The sequence below is a fragment of the Halichoerus grypus genome, chromosome X, assembly GCF_964656455.1.
Source record: "Halichoerus grypus chromosome X, mHalGry1.hap1.1, whole genome shotgun sequence".
Classification (NCBI taxonomy): Eukaryota; Metazoa; Chordata; class Mammalia; order Carnivora; family Phocidae; genus Halichoerus; species Halichoerus grypus.
The window spans coordinates 53847736-53869141 of NC_135727.1; positions in this window are offsets into that span (position 1 = coordinate 53847736).

Genomic DNA, 21406 nt, shown 5'->3' on the forward strand with positions numbered 1-21406 from the left:
ATTACATTCATGTACAGTGAGGGATGTGTTAATTAACCTTATTGTGATAAATACTTTGCAATATGTGTGCGTATTAAATCATCATATTGTACACCTTAAACACACAATGTTGGGTGTCAATTATATCTCAATAAAGCTTTTAAAAATGAATAAAATAAAAATCTAATAGTTGCCATGGCTGGAATAGTGACTATCAACCCTGACTAGGCCTGAATGGATCCGGTCAATGAGTGTCAGAGAAAACTGATTTATCATTTTAGGGCACATATTTCATCACATTCAGCACAATTATCACATATAGCTAAGGTAGGTAACATTTTAATAACAAGATGGAATTTATTTCTATTTTATGAGCAATAACTTTTCATTATATAAAAAAAAAAGTGTCCATTTTATGTGTTATCTTGGTTAGGCTATGGTACCAAACACCAGTCTATTTGATCAAACACTAGTCTAGATGTTATTGTGCTGACATTTTGTAGATGTGATTACCATTTACATTCTGTTGATTATTAGTAAAGGAGGTTACTGTTGATAATGTGGGCGGATCTCATTCAATCAATTAAAGGCTTTAAGAGAAAACTAAAGTTTCTGAGAGAGAAGAAATTCTTCCTCAGGAGTGTAATATAAGAACCCTGCCTGGACATTCCAGTTTGCCAAACTTCCCTATGATTTTCAGATTTGCCAGCCCCCAAAATCATGTAAGTCAATATGTTAAAATTGTATATATATATACATGAATATGCACATATATGTATGTATGCATGCAAATATACACACACATATAATCATATATCCAATATATTATTGCAATATACTATTAGATCTGTTTTTCTGAAGCATACTTTTTGGTATAGATTTTGGTACCAAGAATAGTTCTGGAGAAATAGAATCTTAAGGATGATCTTTGGTTCTGGGATTTCTGAAATAAATAATCTGACTGAATTTAAAGCCACTAATGACTATTTTTAGTAGTAAGGAGAGTAGTGATAGTCTGTAGTGTGATGTGGCAACAGAAATGTGCAAAAGACCACAACTGGATATTCCTAATCAACCACTTATATGAAGCAAGGAATTGAGTGACTGAATATGATAATTTTGAAGATTTTTTTCACACTGGAGTATATAATGAATTGGCTGGTCAGCACTAATTGTGCTAGACAAAGTAGAGAAGGAAAAAAAAAAAAATCAGTTCAGGGCTTCAAATTTCCAGTTCAAGTGCCACATAAACAACCTGAAAATCCCCCTGTCTGCTCTAAAAGTAAACCATATCTCCTGTAGCTGTGGAGCTGAGATTGATAAAAATCAAACCCAGAGTAATCCTGTGAGTGGCAGAATTGCAACACAAATTAAATTTCCAAACTTTCAGGATGTCTTCTGTTAAGGTGGGTCAGTTGGTTGGGAAGAAATGAGATCCCAAAAGTTGAGATGGGTATGTATGGGCATATCCTGATCCAGCTAGGGCAATGAAGACTTACATTCTGCTGAGTCTTCTTTGCAAGTTGAAGCACCCATCTCACCTACTTATGGAGAAGTTAACCTTTATTTTCCTGAGAAACTTGTAATGGCCTCTCTTGTGCTGGTTGCTTTAAAAGATACTGCTGATTCTCCACCACCACCCACTTTGCTTCTAGAACTATAACTAGACTCAAGTCTCAGTGGTCCCCAAAAGGCAAGTACAAAGTATGACCCAAGAGGAAGTCTACTACACTCCAAAAGAACTGTATGGTTTCTCAAAATTATACAAACAGAAATTTGGGGAATATGTGTGGGAATGCATATTAAGGTTTTGGGATAATAGTGGAAGGAACATAAAGTTTGATGAAGCTGAATATATTGATATGGAGCACTAAGCAGAGATTCTGGAATCAGTGTTTTAGCTCAAAGCATTATATATAGATCTAACTGGTTTTTGATAGGTTATTGAATCACAGACCAAAATATGGCCTATACGAAATGAAGACAAAATGCAAGAACTGCCTTGGAATACTGAAGAGAAAGGTATCCAAAGACTTTGGGAGATTGGAATATTAGAATGGATTTATCACACAAGATGTGCTTAATTTATCATGTAAAACATGCTCACCCCCCCAAGGAGGGTTGAGAGACATAACTTACACGCTATTTGAGACATTTGGTAGGTTCCTATTGGTTAATAACAGCACAGATCATTAGAATTTTGGAGCAATGTCCTCCAAAGTCCTCTGAAAGTAATTTCTTTTGAGAAACAGCTTTTGGCTTATTACTGGTATGTAGTAGAGACTGAATGCTTAACCATGGGCAACCAAGTTACCTTGCAACCTGAGTTACCCATCATGGATTGGGTGTTGTCTGATCCACCTTGTCACAAAGTTGGGCATACACAGCAGCACTTCATCATCAAATGGAAGTCGCATATATGAGATCAGATTTCAGCAGGCCTTGAAGGCACAAATAACTTACAAAAAGAAGTGGCCCAAATGCCCATGGCCTCCACTCCTGCTACTCTACCTTCTTTCCTTGAGCATACAACTGTAGTCTTATTAAAGTTTTCTAGAATCACTTGATAGAGGAAGAGAAAACTCAGGTCTGCTTTATAGATGGTTCTCCATGATATGCAAATACCACACATAGGTGATAGCTGTAGCACTACAGCTTCTTTCTGGGATAACTCTGAACAGAAGTGTTGAAGGGAAATCCTCCCAGTGGGCAAAAAGAACTTCAAAAAGTGTACCTTGTCCATTTTACTTGGATGGAGAAATGGCCAGATTTGCAATTATAAGCTGATTTATGTGTTATGGCCAATGGTTTGGCTGGATGGTCAGGGACTTGGAAGGAGTGTGATTGGACAATTGAAGACTAGAAGATCCGAGACAGAGATATATTGGTAGACTTTTCTGAATGGGCAAAAATTATGAAGATATTTGTGTCCTATGTAAATGTTCATTAAAGGTAGATTTCAGCAGAGGAAGATATTAATAATTAAATGTATAAGATGACCTGTTCAGGGAATAAAAGTCAACCTCTTTCCCCTGTCATTCCTGGTTTTGACCAATTTGTTTATGAACAAAGTCAACATGGTGGCAAAGATGTAGGCTATCCATGGACTCAGTAATGAGGATTTCCATGTACCAACACTGACCTGACTGTGGACTGCTGAGTACCCAAGCAACCAGCAGCAGTTGTTAATACTGAGCTTATAATATGGTAACATACCATTGGGAATCAGCCAGCTACCTGGTAACAGATTGATTACATTGAGCCAGTCTATGGCCATACCACCTGAGGGCGCCCAATCTCATCTGATTACATTGAGCCACTTCCACTATGAAAGGGACATCACCTTGTTTTCACTAGAATAGACAGTTACATTGAATTCAGATTCATCTTTCTTTCATGAAATACTTCTTAAAAACTACCCTAAAAGGACTTCCAGAATGTCTTATCCACCATTAGGATTTTCCACACAACAACATTTTTTCTCAAGAAAGTCATTTCGAGCAAATAAAGTGTGGCATTGGAACCATGTTCATGGAATTCACTGCTCTTATCACATCCCCCACCATACTGAAGCAGCTGGCTTGTTAAAACAGTGGAATGGCCTTTTAAAACTTCAGCGACATTGCAGGGCTAGGTAGTGTTCTCCAGGAGATTGTATATGATCTGAATTAGTATCCCATGTATGATGCTGTTTCTCCTGTAGACAGAATTTATTATTTCTTATCTAAATAAAAGTCTGTCAATTTTATCTTTTCAAAAAGCCAACACTTGGTTTCATTGATTTTTCCTATTGTCTATTTAGTTTCAACTTTATTTCTGTTCTGATCTTTATAATTTCCTTCCTTTTGCCAAATTTGAGCTTAGTTCCTTTTTTTTCCAATTCATTTAGGTATAAAGTTAAGTTGTTAATTTCAAATCTTTCTTTTTTTATTATTATTATGTTATGTGAATCACCATACATTACATCATTAATTTTTGATGTAGTGTTCCATGATTCATTGTTTGCGTATAACACCCAGTGCTCCATGCAGAATGTGCCCTCTTTAATACCCATCAACAGGCTAACCCATCCTCCTAACCCCTTCCCCTCTAGAATGCTCAGTTTGTTTCTCAGAGTCCATCGTCTCTCATGGTTCATCTCCCCCTCCGATTCCCCCCCTTCATTCTTCCCCTCCTGTTATCTTCTTCTTTTTTTTTTTTTTAAACATATACTGTATTATTTGTTTCAGAGGTACAGATCTGTGATTCAACAGACTTGCACAATTCACAGTGCTCACCATAGCACATACTCTCCCCAATGTCTATCTCCCAACCACCCCATCCCTCCCACCCCCCACCACTCCAGTAACCCTCAGTTTGTTTCCTGAGATTAAGAATTCCTCATATCAGTGAGGTCATATGATACATGTCTTTTTCTGATTGACTTATTTCGCTCAGCATAACACTCTCCAGTTCCATCCATGTTGTTGCAAATGGCAAGATTTCATTCCTTTTGATGGCTGCATAATATTCCATTGTATATATATACCACTTCTTCTTTATCCATTCATCTGTTGATGGACATCTTGGCTCTTTCCACGGTGGCTATTGTGGACATTGCTGCTATAAACATCAGGGTGCACGTACCCCTTTGGGTCCCTACATTTGTACCTTTGGGGTAAATACCCAGTAGTGCAATTGCTGGATCGTATGGTAGCTCTATTTTCAACTTTTTGAAGAACCTCCATACTGTTTTCCAGAGTGGCTGCACCAGCTTGCATTCCCACCAACAGTGTAGGAGGGTTCCCCTTTCTCTGCATCCCCACCAACATCTGTCATTTCCTGACTTGTTAATTTTAGCCATTCTGACTGGTGTGAGGTGGTACCTGATTGAGGTTTTGATTTGGAGTTCCCTGATGCCGAGCAATGTTGAACACTTTTTCATGTGTCTGTTGGCCATTTGGATATCTTCTTTGGAAAAATGTCTGTTCATGTCTTCTGCCCATTTCTTCATTGCATTATTTGTTCTTTGGGTGTTGAGTTTAAGAAGTTCTTTATAGATTTTGGATACTAGCCCTTTATCTGATATGTCATTTGCAAATATCTTCTCCCATTCTCTCAGTTGTCTTTAGGTTTTGTTGACTGTTTCTTTTGCTGTGCAAAAGCTTTTTATCTTGATGAGGTCCCAATAGTTCATTTTTGCCCTTGCTTCCCTTGCCTTTGGCGATGTTTCTAGGAAGAAGTTGCTGCGGCTGAGGTCGAAGAGGTTGCTGCCTGTGTTCTCCTTTAGGGTGTTGATGGACTCCTGTGTCACATTTAGGTCTTTCAACCATTTTGAGTCTATTTTTGTGTGTGGTGTAAGGAAATGGTCCAGTTTCATTCTTCTGCGTGTGGTTGTCCAATTTTCCCAACACCGTTTGTTGAAGAGACTGTCTTTTCTCCATTGGACATTCTTTCCTGCTTTGTCAAAGATGAGTTGACCATAGAGTTGAGGGTCCATTTCTGGGCTCTCTGTTCTGTTCCATTGATCTATGTGTCTGTTTTTGTGCCAGTACCATACTGTCTTGATGATGACAGCTTTGTAATAGAGCTGGAAGTCCGGAATTGTGATGCCGCCAGCTTTGCTTTTCTTTTTCAACATTCCTCTGGCTATTCGGCGTCTTTTCTGGTTCCATACAAATTTTAGGATTACTTGTTCCATTTCTTTGAAAAAAGTTGGTGGTATTTTGATGGGGATTGCATTGAATGTGTAGATTGCTCTAGGTAGCATTGACATCTTCACAATATTTGTTCTTCCAATCCATGAGCATGGAACGTTTTTCCATTTCTTTGTGTCTCCCTCAATGTCATTCATGAGTATTTTCTAGTTTTCTGAGTACAGATTCTTTGCCTCTTTGGTTAGATTTATTCCTAGGTATCTTATGGTTTCGGGTGCAATTGTAAATGGGATCGACTCCTTAATTTCTCCTTCTTCTGTCTTGTTGGTGTATAGGAATGCCACTGATTTCTGTGCATTGGTTTTATATCCTGCCACTTGAGTGAATTCCTGTATGAGTTCTAGCAGTTTTGGGGTGGAGTCTTTTGGGTTTTCCACATAAAGTATCATATCATCTTCAAAGAGTGAGAGTTTGACTTCTTCTTTGCTGATTTGGATGCCTTTTATTTCTTTTTGTTGTCTGATTGCTGTGGCTAGGACTTCTAATACTATCTTGAATAGCAATGGTGATAGTGGACATCCCTGCCGTGTCCCTGACCTTAGGGGGAAAGCTCTCCATTTTTCCCCATTGAGAATGATATTCGCTGTGGGTTTTTCATAGATGGCTTTTATGATATTTCGGTATGTACCCTGTATCCCTATACTATGAAGAGTTTTGATCAAGAAAGGATGCTGTACTTTGTCAAATGTTTTTTCTGCATCTATTGAGAGTATCATATGGTTCTTGTTCTTTCTTTTATTAATGTATTGTATCACATTGATTGATTTGTGGATGTTGAACCAAGCTTGCAGCCCAGGGATAAATCCCACTTGGTCGTGGTGAATAATCCTTTTAATGTACTGTTGGATCCTATTGGCTAGTATTTTGGTGAGAATTTTTGCATCCATGTTCATCAAGGATATTGGTCTGTAATTCTCCTTTTTGATGGGGTCTTTGTCTGGTTTGGGGATCAAGGTAATGGTGGCCTCATAAAACGAGTTTGGAAGTTTTCCTTCCATCATTTTATGAAAGTTTTCCTTCCATTTCTATTTTTTGGAACAGTTTCAGAAGAATAGGTATTAATTCTTCTTTAAATGTTTGGTAGAATTCCCCTGGGAAGCCATCTGGCCCTGGCCTTTTTTTTAAATGTAGGAATTTATCACTATCAACTTGCCTCTTAGTACTGCTTTAACTGAGTCCCATAAATTTTAGTATGTCTTATTTTCATTTTCATTTGTCTCCAGATATCTCAGATTTACTTTTGATTTCTTCTCTAATTGGTTGTTCAGGAGTGTGCTAATTTTCACATATTTGTGATTTTCCAATTTCTTTTTTTTATTTATTTTTAGTTTCATGCTTTTGTGGTCAGAAAAGATATTTAAATATGTCTTCTTAAATATGTTAAATTTTTTGTACCTTAATATGTGATCTATATTGGAGAATGTTCTGTGTGTACTTGAGAGAATGTGTATTCTACTCCTGTTGGGTAGAATCTTCAATATATATCTGTTAGGTCCATTTTGTCTATAATTTTGTTCATTTACTTTTTCATTTTTTTTTTTTTTTTGGTCTGGATGATCTATTCATTGTTGAAAGTGAGGTATTAAATTATCCTACTATTATTGTATTTCTGTTTATTTTTGTCTTCAGTTGTGTTAATATTTGTTTTGCATATTTAGGTATTCTGATGTTGAATATTTATATGATTATTGTACCTTTCTGATTAATTGATCATTTTATCATTATATAAAATCCTTCTTGATCCCATATGACACCTTTTGAGTTAATGCCTATTTTGTATTATAACTACCAATTTTTCTTTTGTTTATCATGTATGTAAAAGACAACTTTCCATCCTTTCAAATTTAGGCTCTGTGTGTCCTAAAATCTAAAATGAGTCTCTTATACACAGCATATAGTTGGGCATTATTTTTTTACTTGAAGAATACTTCAAAAAGTATGGCTTTAAAAAATAAATATAAAGCATTACATCCAAGAAAAATAGAAAACACATTTTTTTTTCAAATATACATAGAAGAATCCCCTAGTGAAATCATATAAAAAGAGAAATAACAACTTACAAATTGAAGAAGACTGAAATTATATCAAGTATATTTTCCAACCACACTGGTACTAAACACCAACAATAAAACAAAGCTTAGAAATCTACAATGTAAATATTAAATATTTAATAAGTAAATATTAAAAAACACACTATTGCACAAGCAAGGGGCCAGATAAGAAATGAAAAAAAACAAATCAAACTATGTATCAAAACAGAAGAAAAAAGAAAACACAATATTCCAAAAACTATGGGATGCAGAAAAAAAGGACGTTAGAGTGAAATTTATTTATTTTTTTTAAAGATTTTTTAATTTATTTTTCAACAGAGAAAGAGAGACAGCAAGAGAGGGAACACAAGCAGGGGGAGTGGGAGAGGGAGAAACGGGTTTCCTGCTGAGCAGGGAGCCCGATGCGGGGCTTGATCCCAGAACCCTGGGGTCATGACCTGAGCCGAAGGCAGATGCTTAACGACTGAGCCACCCAGGCGCCCCTAGAGTGAAATTTATGCTATAAATGCTTATAACAAGATAGTTCAAATAAACAACATTACAGCACAAGGAAATAGAAAAAGAAGAAAATTAGCTGAAATTTAGTAGAGGAAGGAAATAAAAAAGAAAAATCAGAAATAATTAAAATGGAGACCAGAAAAAAACAGTAACATAACATTGAAAGCAATGACCACCTTTTCTAAGAAAAAAATAAATAAATAAACAAAATTGGCGATGCTACATCAACTAAGAAAAAAAAAAAAAGAGAGAGAGAGAAGCCTCAGAAACCAAAATAAGAAGTGGAAGAGAAAACAATACAACAGATAACCACAGAAATACATAGTGTGATAACAGATTACTACAATTATATACTAACAAATCAGATAACTTAGGGAAAAAATAATTCTTAAAAACACATGAGTTACCAACATTGAATCATGAATCTTGAATCCAAGAAGTAGGAAATCTTCTTAGACCAATAACAAGAATAAAAGGTGAATTGGGAAGCAAAAATCTCCCAGCACAGAAAACCCAAGACCACACAATTTCATTGGTGAATTCTACCACACATTAAAAAAAAAAAATTGATGATAATCTCTATCAAAATCTTAAAATTATGAAATAGAAGAAAAACATTAAAAATCATTTATGAGGCTAGTAGTATTTTGATAACAAAGCAGGATAAAAACAATACAGGAATACAAGAAAAGTCTAGTTTGTCTGATATAACTATTGCTACACCAACTTTCTTTTGACAGTCATTTGCATGATAAATATTTCTCTACCCCTTCACTTTCAGTCTGCAGGTTTCTTTTGGTCTAAAATGAGACTGTTGCAGGCAGCATATAGATGAGTCTTGTATTTGTTTGTTTTATCCATTCTGACACACTATATCTTTTGACTGAGCATTTATTTAATTTACATTCAGAGTGATTATTGAAAAATACGAATTTAGTGTCATTGTGTTACATATAGAGTTGGTATAATGGACTAAACACTCCAATCAATCTCCCAACAAACAAAAGTCCAGGGACAGATGGCTTCCCAGGGGAATACTACCAAACATATAAAGAAGAATTAATACCTGTTCTTCTCAAACCTTTCCAAAAATTAAAAGTGGAAGGAATACTTTGAAACTCATTCTACAAGGCCAGAATTACCTTGATCCCAAAACCAAAGACCCACTAAAAAGGAGAATTACAGACCAATATCCCTGATGAACATGGATGCAAAAATTCTCAACAAGATACTAGCAAATTGAATCCAACAGTATATTAAAAGAATTATTCACCACTTTCAAGTGAGATTTATCTTTGGGCTGCAAGTGTGGTTCAATATCCACAGATCAATCAACCAGATACACCACATTAATAAAATGAAGGGTAAGAACCATATGATCCTCAGTAGATGCAGAAAAGCATTTGACAAAATACAGCATCCATTCTTGATAAAAAATAAATAAATAAATAAACTTCAACAAAGTAGGAATCGAGGGAACATACCTCAACATTATAAAGGCCATATATGAAAGATCTGCAGCTAATATCATTCTCAATGAGAAAATACTGAGAGCTTTTCCTTAGTCAGGAACAAAAGAGGGATGTCCACTCTCATCCTTGTTATTTAATGTAGTACTGGAAGTCTTAATTTCAGCAATCAGACAACAAAAAGAAATAAAAGCATGCAAATTGGCAAGGAAGAAGTCAAACTTTCACTATTTGCAGATGACATGTTAACTCTATGTAGAAAACCCAGAAGACTCCATCAAAAAATGGGTAGAACTGATACACAAATTCAGTAAAGTCATAAGATACAAAATCAATGTTCAGAACCTGTTGCATTTATATGAATGCAACAGTAATGAAGTAATGAAACAGCAGAAAGAGAAATCAAGGAATTGATCCCGTTATCAATTGCATTAAAAACAATAAGATACCTGGGAATGCACTTAACCAAAGAGGCAAAAGATGTGTACTCTGAAAATTATAGAACATTTATGAAAGACAATGAACAGGACACAAAGAAATGGAAAGATATTCCATGCTCATGGATTGGAAGAACAAATATTGTTAAAATGTCTATACTACCCAAAGAAATCTACACATTTAAAGCAATCCCTATCAGAATACCAGGATTACTTTTCAAAGAGCTACACCAAATAATCCTAAAATTTGTATGGAACCACAGAAGACCCTGAATAGCCAAAGCAATCTGGGAAAAACAAAGCAAAGATGGAGTCATCACAATTCTGGACTTCAAGCTATATTCCAAGGCTGTAGACATGAAGACAGTATGGTACTGGCATCACAATACCTGACTTCAAGCTATATTCCAAAGCTGTAGTCATGAAGACAGTATGGTCCTGGAACAAAAACAGACACATAGATCAATGGAACAGGATAGAAAACCCAGAAATGCCCCACAACAATATAGTCAACTAATCTTCAACAAAGCAGGAAAGAATATCCAATGGAAAAAAGACAGGCTCTTCAACAAATGGTGTTGGGAAAACTGTACAGCAACCTGCAGAAGGATGAAACTGGACCACTTTCTTACACTATACAGAAAAATGAATTTAAAATGGATGAAAGACCTAAATGTGAGACAGGGAACCATCAGAATCCTAGAGAAAAACACTGGCAACAACCTCTTTGACCTTGGCTGTAGCAGCTTCTTTTTAGACACGTGTCTGGAGGTAAGGGAAACAAAAGCAAAAATGAAGTATTGAGACTTCATCAAGATAAAAAGCTTCTGCACAGCAAAGGAAACAATCAACAAAACTAAAAGACAACCTACAGAATGGGAGAAAATATTTGCAAATGGCATATCTGATAAAGGCTTAGTATCCAAATCTATAAATAACTTATCAAACTCAACACCCAAAAAACAAATAATTCAGTTAAGAAATGGGCAGAAGACATGAATAGACATTTTTCCAAAGAAGACATCCAGATACCTAACAGACACATGAAAAGATGCTCAACATCACTCATCATCAGGGAAATACAAATAAAAACTACATTTAGATACCATTTCACACCTGTCAGAATGGGTAAAATTAACTATACATGAAACAACAGAGCATGCAAAGAAAGGGGAACCCTCCTACATTATTGGTGGGAATGCAAACTAGTGCTACCTCTCTGGGAAACGGAATGGAGGTTCCTAAAAAATTTAAAAAGAGAACTACCTTATGACTCAGCAATTGCACAACTAGATATTTACCCAAAGGATAAAAAAATACTGATTTGAAGGGATATATGCACCCTAATCTTGATAGCAGCATTATCAACAATAGCCAAATTATGGAGAAATCCCAAATGTCCTTTGACTGACGAATAGATAAAGAATTTGTGGGATATATATACACAATGGAATATTACTCAGCAGTAAAAAGAACAAAATCTTGCCACTTTCAAGGATATGAATGGAGCTAGAGAGTATTATGCCAAGCAAAATAAGTCAGAGAAAGACAACTATCATATGATTTCACTCAAATTCAGAATTTAAGAAATGAAACAGATGAACATGGGGAAAAAAGAGAGAGACAACCAGGAAACAGCCTCTTAACTACAGAGAACAAAGCAAGGGTTGTTGGATTGAAAGTGGGTGGGGGATGGGTTAAATGCATGATGGTTATTAAGAAGGGCACTTGTGATGAGCACTGGGCTTTTTATGTAAGTGATGAATTACTAAATTCCACTCCTTAAACTAATATCACACTATATGTTAACTGAAACTTAAATAAAAACTTGAAACTACAAAATAAAGGAGATTATATTTAAAACTTATAATTCTCAATGAATAACATTTTACAACCACTGGATAAATCCATTTGTTATAGTTTACTTTTTATATCTACATATAATAGAAAGTAAGCGGTTCAATAAAAAAAATATGAGCCCAGTCACTTATTATCAATATTTATATCTCCCTCATAAAATTCTGAGTACAAAAGCTTCTCATTTAGTATTGATTCTGACAGACACTTGGACTGATTAAGCATTACTCAATATTTTAGAAGTGTAGTATAATTGAATCCCATCTCTGATCCCAAATCCATTAGGTTAACATATATATTCTAAGAACTTTAATATGAGTATGCAAAATACACATGCCAAATTTTTACAATATGAGCATCATTGAGAATTTAAATGTGATTTTAAATAGGGTATGATGCTATAAATGTTATAAAGTTATCTTTAAGTTAATATTCTGTTATTGTTATCTATCACCTCTATCAATCTATCATCCATCTATCATCGATCTATTGATAGATACATGTTAATGAATTTTATTTTATCATATATTCAGTATTCCATTAATGGATTAATATACCACAAATATGTCAACATTATTTTAAATTTTATGGTTATGTATTTGGTCTTTAATTGTTGATGGAATAGTTCTTTATGAGCATTCTAAAAAACGGTCCTGATAGACATAGGCAAGTTTCTCCAAAAACTGATTCTAACAATTGACACTTGCATTAGTAGAATGCCCTTCCCTCATATCCTGGTCCATTGCTAATCAAAGGGTGGTTAATTGACTCGTAGTTTCATGAACTGTTTGGTACAGGTCAGCAACAAAATAAGTATACTAATTGAACATAAAAATTGTCCTAGTCAAAACTAAGTGTGGTTAAACTTTTTAATATTTGCTAATATGGAGATGATAATTTCATGTATACTTTACATGTGTTTCCCTAAATATTAGAGAATGTGAGTTAATTTTTATCTATTGGCCATTCACTTTCTCCCTTTTGTTTACACCCAGCATCTACTTTCCTACTGGGTTGATTGTATTAATTTTTTTTTTTAAGATTTTATTTATTTATTTATTTGAGAGAGAGAGAGAGACAGAGAAACAGCATGAGAGGGGAGAGGGTCAGAGGGAGAAGCAGGCTCCCCGCTGAGCTGGGAGCCTGATGTGGGACTCGATCCCAGGACTCTGGGATCATGACCTGAGCTGAAGGCAGTCGGTTAACCCACTGAGCCACCCAGGCGCCCTGTATTAATTTTTAACGTGCTACTTTATTATAGTAGAATATTCTTTTGTTGTAATTTCTTCTTTTATTTTGTGCTTGAGTTTTAAAATACCAAACAGTGATAAAACAATTTTTTTTAATTGCTTGCACCATGACACACACCCTACTAGGCAATGCAAATGCAGCAGTAAACATGCCAAATTCTTGAAATCAAGGTGTTTATGTCCCAATGTGTGTAGGTATATGTTAGGAGGTATAGAGACAGACCCTAATTGTGTCAATTAAGAAAATAAGTTAATAGTGAAAAGAGCAAAGGGTTAGAATGGAGAATTTATTTAGTCATACCAAGCAGATAAGTCCTCTTTCAGGAAATAATATTTGAGTTAAGATAACGTTTGAAGTGAATGATGAAAAAAAGAAACTTCGGGAGACCCTGGAAAGAGGAGGTTTACAAAAAGATGAACTAATAAATGCCTAGGGTAGGAAGGATAATTGCACAAGACGTGGCTTAGCAACAGATGGACCAATGCAGCAGTACCAGCAGAAAGAGTTAAAAAAAAAAAAAAAAAGTTGATAGATGAGATCATTGAGGTTGAAGGGGATCAGGTTTTAAAGAACCTAATAGGCCCAAAAAATGGATTAAATGTCATTTCTCTAGGTTAAAATAACCAAATATTAGGAATTTCACATAGTTTTCCTTAATATTTTCATTTTATTCTAAATTATAATGGGAATCTACTAGAAAGTGTTAAGGAAAACATAATGAGTTTATTCATGCCTTATCAAATATATCTCACTGGTTCTTTTTTTTTTCACTGCTTATTACTTTTTTCAAATTTATTTTTATTGAGATATAACTAACATGTAACATTATGTAGGTTTTAGGTGTCTGGTATATCGACTTGATAAATTTACATATTTCAATATGATTGCCAACATAATGTTATCTACCATGTTTATCATGTCACAAAATTACCTTTTTTTTTTGTGATGGGAACAATTAAAATGTAGTCTCTGTGGAACTATGAAGTTTATAATACAGGATTGTGGTCTATAATACTGTGTTGTACATTTAATCTCCAGGATATATCTATTTATTATTTCCAACCTTAAAAAATATATCCCCAATCCCCCACCTCCTGCCAGAATCCAGTTACTATCATTTGTTTTTTTATTTAAATTGAATTAGCCATCATATAGTACATCATTAGTTTCGGATGTATAGTTCAATTCATCAGTTGTGTATAACACCCAGTGCTCATCACATGACGTGCCCTCCCTAATTCCCATCATCCAAATATCCCATCCCCCCATCCCACTCCCCTCCAGAACCCTCACTTTGTTTCCTATAGTTAAGAGTCTCTCATGGTTTTTTTCCCTCTATGATGACTTCCGCTTCAGTTTTCCCTCCCTTCCCATATAATCCTCTGTGCTGTTACTTATATTCCACATAAGAGTGAAAGCATATTGTAATTGTCTTTCTCTGTTTGACTTATTTTGCTCAGCATAATACCCTCCAGTTCCATCCACATCAGTGTAAATGGTATTCATCCTTTATGATGGCTGAGTAATATTGCATTTTAAATGTATATATATCACATCTTCTTTATCCATTCATCTGTCTATGGGCATCTCAGCTCCTTCCACAGTTTGGCTATTGTGGACATTGCTTCTATGAACATTGGGATGCATGTGCACCTTCGGATCACTACATTTGTATCTTTGGGGTAAATACCTAGTAGTGCAATTGCTGGGTCATAGGGTAGCTCTATTTTTAACTTCTTGAGGAACCTCCATACTCTTTTCCAGCGTGGCTGTACCAGCTTGCATTCCTTTTCTTCACATCCTTGCCAACATTTGTTGTTTCTTGACTTGTTGATTTTAGTGATTCTGACTGGTGTGAGGTGGTATTTCACTGTGGTTTTGATTTGTACTTCCTTGATGCCAAGTGATGTGGAGCATTTTTTCATGTGTCTGTTGGTCATTTGCATGTCTTCTTTGGAGAAATGTCTGTTCATGTCTTCTGCCCATTTCTTGACTGTATTTTTTGTTTTTTGGGTGTTGAGATTGATAAATTCTTTATAAATATTGGATAATAACTCTTTATCTGATATGTCATTTGCAAATATCTTCTCCCATTCTGTGGGTTGCCTCTTTGTTTTGACTGTTTTCTTTGCTCTGCAGAAGTTTTTTTTATCTTGATGAAGTCCCAATAGTTTATTTTTGCTTTTGTTTCCCTTGCCTTTGGAGATGTGTCTAGCAAGAAGTTGCTGCCACCGAGGTCTAAGAGGTTGCTGCCTGTGTTCTCCTCTAGGATTTTGATTGATTCCTGTCTCCCATTGAGGCCTTTCATCCATTTTGTTTATCTTTGTGTATGGTGTAAGAAAGTGGTCCAGTTTCATTCTTCTGCATGTGGCTGTGCAAATTTCCCAGCACCATTTACTGAAGAGACTCTTCTTTTTCCATTGGATATTCTGTCCTGCTCTTTTTTTTTTTTTTTAAGATTTTTTATTTGACAGAGAGAGAGAGAGAGACAGCGAGAGAGGGAACACAAGCAGGGGGAGTGGGAGAGGGAGAAGCAGGCTTCCCGCAGAGCAGGGAGCCTGACGCGGGGCTCGATCCCAGGACCCTGGGACCATGACCTGAGCCGAAGGCAGACGCTTAACGACTGAGCCACCCAGGCGCCCCCTTTCCTGCTCTTTTGAAGATTAGTTGACCAAAGATTTGAGGGTTCATTTCTGGGTTCTCTATTCTGTTTCATTGATCTACGTGTCTCTTTTTCTGCCAGTATCATACTGGCTTGATGATTACAGCTTTGTAATATAGCTTGAAGTCTCGCATTGTGATGCCACTGGCTTTCTTTTCTTTTTTAACATTTCTCTGGCTATTTGGAGTCTTTTCTGGTTCCACACCAATTTTAGCATTATTTGTTCTAGCTTTGTGAAAAATATTGATGGTATTTTGATGGGGATTGCATTGAATGTGTAGATTGCTCTGGATAGCACAGACATGTTACAATATTTATTCTTCCAATCCATGAGCATGAAATATTTTGTCCATTTCTTTGTGTCTTCCTCAATTTCTTTCTACAGTATTCTGTAGTTATTAGAGCACAGATCCTTTACCTCTTTGGTTAGGTTTATTCTTAGGTATCTTATGGTTTTTGGTGCAATTGTAGATAAGATCAATTCCTTAATTTCTCTTTCTTCTGTCCTGTTGTTTGTATATAGAAATGTAACTGATTTCTATGCATTGATTTTATATCTTGCCACTTTACTGAATTTCTGTATGAGTTCTAGCAATTTTTTGGTGGAGTCTTTTGGGTTTTCCACATAAAGTATCATGTCATCTGTGAAGAGAGAGTTTGACTTCTTCTTTGCCAATTTGAATGCATTTTATTTCTTTTTGTTGTCTGATTGCTGAGGCTAGGACTTCTAGGACTATGTTGAACAACAGTGGTGAGAGTGGGCATCCCTACCGTGTTCCTGATCTTAGGGGAAAAGCTCTCAGTTTTTCCCCATTGAAAATGATATTCACTGTGGGCTTTTCTTAGATGGTTTTTATGATGTTGAGGTATGTTCCCTCTATCCCTACATTGTGGAGAGTTTTAATCAAGAAAGTATGCTGTCTTTTGTCAAATACTTCTTCTGCATCAATTGACAGGATCATATGGTTCTTGTCCTTTCTTTTATTAATGTATCACATTGATTGATTTGTGGATGTTGAACTACTCTTGCAGACCAGGATTAAATCCCACTTGGTCGTGTTGAATAATCCTTTTAATTTATTTTTGGATCCTATTGCCTAGTATCTTGTTGAGAATTTTGACATCCATGTTCATCAGGGATTTTGGTCTGTAATTCTCCTTTTTGGTGAGGTCTTTGTCTGGTTTTGGGATCAAGGTAGTGAAGCCACATAGAAAAAATTTGAAAGTTTTCTTTCCATTTCTATTTTTTTGAAACAGCTTCAGAAAATAGGTATTAGTTCTTCTTTAAATGTTTGGCAGAATTCCCCTGGGAAGCCATCTGCCCTGGACTACTTCAATTTCCTTGTTGATTATGGGTCTGTTCAGGTTTTCTATTTCTTTCTCCTTCAGTTTTGTAGTTTATAAGGTTCTAGGAATGCATCCATTTCTTCCAGGTTGCCTAATTTGTTGGCATATAGTTGCTCATAATATGTTCTTAAATTTGTTTGTATTTCCTTGGTGTTGATCATGATCTCTCCTCTCAATCATGATTTTATTAATTTGGGTCCTTTCTCTTTTCTTTTTGATAAGTCTGGCTAGGTGTTTATCAAATTTGTTTTATAATAGGCTAGGCATCTCAACAGGTGAGGAAGAAAATTAAAGGTTGAAGGAAAAACACAAGCAAAATTGCAATAGCAAATATTTATAAAACACCATGTTTTCATTCATCCTTGGGTCTTTGGTACACTTTCCCTATCTGGCCCATTTCCCACCATCATTTCCTTTATCTCACAAACTCTTGCTCATCCTCAGGTCTTAGTTTGGAAACCACTTATTGGGAAGGTTTGGCCCTGTCATTTGGTCTTGTGAATGTTTGGATTCCACTGTTCATTTTCTTTGACTTAAGAAATATAATCTATAAAAATTCATATAAATATTACTAAGAATATTAATCAATGCAAAATAAAATTGGAAAGAGTTATTTTGCATAGGAAAAGTTATTATAGATCATAAACTCTAATTAAAACTTTAAATATTGATTCATGAAAAATTAAACTTGGTAGAAATCAAGAATTAATACCACCATCAGAGGCTAATACTGCACATAGTTTAATGGCACTATATAAATAATGTATTAAGGTCTTAATGTGGCTAAATAGAGTTTATTCTTGAAATTATTTTTCTATTAAAAATCACACATGTGGATATAATTTTGATTAAAGCCGTGAGATTTATAAAGGAAGTCAAAATATCCATTTGTCAAAACAATAAGATTTAATCATATACTCAATTGAAATATGGTAAGATCAAACCTTTTATGTCTTCACTTCTTTGTTTCCATACACCTTTTATTGTCTTATGTTAGAATTTATCATATGATACTGCAATTGCTTGTTTATCTGGATGCCACAATCAAATGTAAGCTCTTCAAGGGAGGGACAATGTCATCTCCTTTTCTCTCCTGTATCTTTAACATTCCAGCAAAGCACCTGACACATAACAAGCACTGAGTAAATATTTTCTAAATGAGTGACAGAATGAATAAATTAAAGGAAAATTCAGAGAATATTTGAAGCAACACAAGATTCAAAGGCGTTCAAGTGTAATGGATATAGTGTATAGGAGTAGAGAGAAAATTTAAGGGAAGGAGTATACTGGGGAACAAGATTGGGAAAGTGGAAAAGGGGTTGGAACTAGTGTGGTGGGGCTTCAACATTATTCTCAGGAGTTTGAAAGTAATTTTGTGTGTAATGAGGAACTATTGAATTTGTTTTTTTTATTTCTTAAAGAGAAAAAATGTTCAAAGGTATTACAGCAGAGATTGCAAACTATGTCCTGTGGGCTAAATACAGCTCAATGGCTTCTGTAAATAAACTTTTATTGCAACACACATTCATGTTTATGTACTATCTACTGCTGTTTTGTCACCTCAACAGCAGAGGTATTTGCAACTGAGACATGTGGCCCACCAGGCCTAAAATATCTGGCCCTTTATCAAAAAAAAGGTTATCAACTCCTGGTCTATAAATCATCCTTTCCAAAACAAAAATTGAAAAGACAAATGCATATCCAGAAATATTGATCCTGTGACTTATTCACTCTTATGTTGGTATTTGATTCATCTTTTAATATTAAAAATTTGCATAAATTTAGGCTATCATAATCTAAAACTTCAGTGACAGATATTTTTGAGTGCTGGTGTTCAATATTCTATAGTTTCCTTCATTTATTTTCTACACATTATTTTGCTTGTTTATTTCTATATCTTTTTTTTTTTGGTCTTGTTTGTAATTATAATCTTTTTATTTTCTATTTAACTTTCCTTTGATCATTTCCGGAAAGAAAATTGAAAGTTAACAATCTTTGTACAGTAATCTTGTATCTGATCAAAACACTGAACTCTCTTATTTATTATATTTTATGTTAGTTAATGCACTTGAACTTTCCAGGTAAAAGATCATATGGTCTGTAAATTGTTACAAATAGTCTTTTCCTATCTTTATACCTGACATTTTCTTTTTATTATAAAAACTTAAATTTACCAAAATAAAAGAAAGTTTGGGAAAAGTAGACTGTTTTAATACAAGAAACTGGAAACAATGTTAAAAAATACACACAAGAATTTTAAAACATTAAAAAATTTAAAAAATAAAAATATAATTGTAACCATTAAGTTTGGATATGTTTTTTCATTCTGTCACAAATATATTGTTATTTTCATCAGAATTTATTCTTTAACTTTTGTATTATTTAGATGTGTGTGTGTGTTTACTGAAGTATAAGTAATATACCAATACCCAATTAGTTTCAGGTGTACTTCATACTGATTCAATATTTTTATACATTATGAAATGTTCCCCACAATAAGTCTAGTTACTGGGGCACCTGGGTGGCTCAGTAGATTAAGCGTCTGCCTTCATCTCAGGCCCTGATCCCAGGGATTGAGCCCTTGCATCAGGCTGCCTGCTCAGCAGAAGCCTGCCTCTCCCTCTCTCTGCCTCTCCCCCTGCTTGCGCTCTCTCACACTCTCTCGCTCTCAAATAAATAAGTAAATAAATCTTTTAAAAAATAGGTCAGTTACCATATGCCACCAAAGTAATTATTATTTTTTTTTTACTTTATTCCCTATGCTGTACATTACATTCCCATGACTTACCTATTTTGTAAATGAAAGTTTGTTCCTCTTAATCACTTTCACCTATTTTGTCTGACCTCCTAAAACTGGTACTTCTCTGGTAACCAACAGTTTCTTTTTTTTTTTTTTCTGTTTTTTTTTTTTTTTTTCTCCTGTATCTAAGAGTCTGTTTCTTTTTTGTTTTGTTTGTTTCAGGTGTACAATATAATGGTTCAACATTTTTATACATTACTCAGTACTCATCACAATACATGTATTCTTTATCTCCTTTAACTATTTCACCCATCCCTTTACCCACTTCTCCTCTGGGCAACTGCCATTCCATTCTTTGTATTTAAGATTCTCTCTCTCTCTCTCTTTTTTTTTTTCTGTTTGTCTCTTTTGTTCTTTCTTTCTTCATTTGTTTTTTGCTTTTTAGGTTTTATTTAAATCAGTTAGTTAACATACACTGTAATATTAGTTTCAGTTGTACTATATAGTGTTTCAACATTTCCATATAACACCCAGCGCTCATCACAACAAGTGCACTCCTTTATCCCCATCATTTATTTAACTCATCCTCCCATGCACCTCCCCTCTGGTAACCATCAGTTTGTTCTCTATAGTTAAAAGTCTGGCTCTTGGCTTGCCTCTTTCTTTCTTTCCATTTGCTCATTTTTAAAAAGATTTTATTTATTTATCTGAGAGAGAGTGAGTGAGAGGGAGAGAGAGAGAATCTGAAGCAGACTCTGCAATGATCACAGAGTCCATTGCAGGGCTCAATCATACAACTGTGAGATCATGACATGAGCTGAAACCAAGAGTCAGATGCTTAACCAACTGAGCCACCCAGACACCACTTGTTCATTTGTTTTGTTTTTAAATTCCTCATATGAGTGAAATCATATGGTATTTGTCATTCTCTGTCTGAATATTATGTAGCATTATACTCTGTCATCTATGTTGTTGCAAATGACAAGAACTCATTCATTTTATGGCTTAGTAATATTCCATTGTACATAAATATGCCACTTCTTCTTTATCCATTCATCTATGATGGATACAAGTTGCTTTCATATCTTAGCTATTGTAAATAATGCTGTAATAAACAGTGATGTGTATATCATTTTGAATTAGTATTTTCATTTTCTTTGGGTAAATATCCAGTAGTGGAATTACTGTATCATATGGTAATTCTATTTTAATTTTTTGAGAAACCTCCATACTATTTCCACAGTGATGGCACTAATTTACATTTCCACTAACAGTGCATGCAAGTCACTTTTTCTCCATATCCTTTCCAACACTTAATATTTCTTGTGTTTTTAATGTTCGTCATTCTGATTGTTATAAGGTGATAACTCATTGTGGTTTGGGCTTGTTTCCCTGATGATTAGTGATGTTTAGTATCTC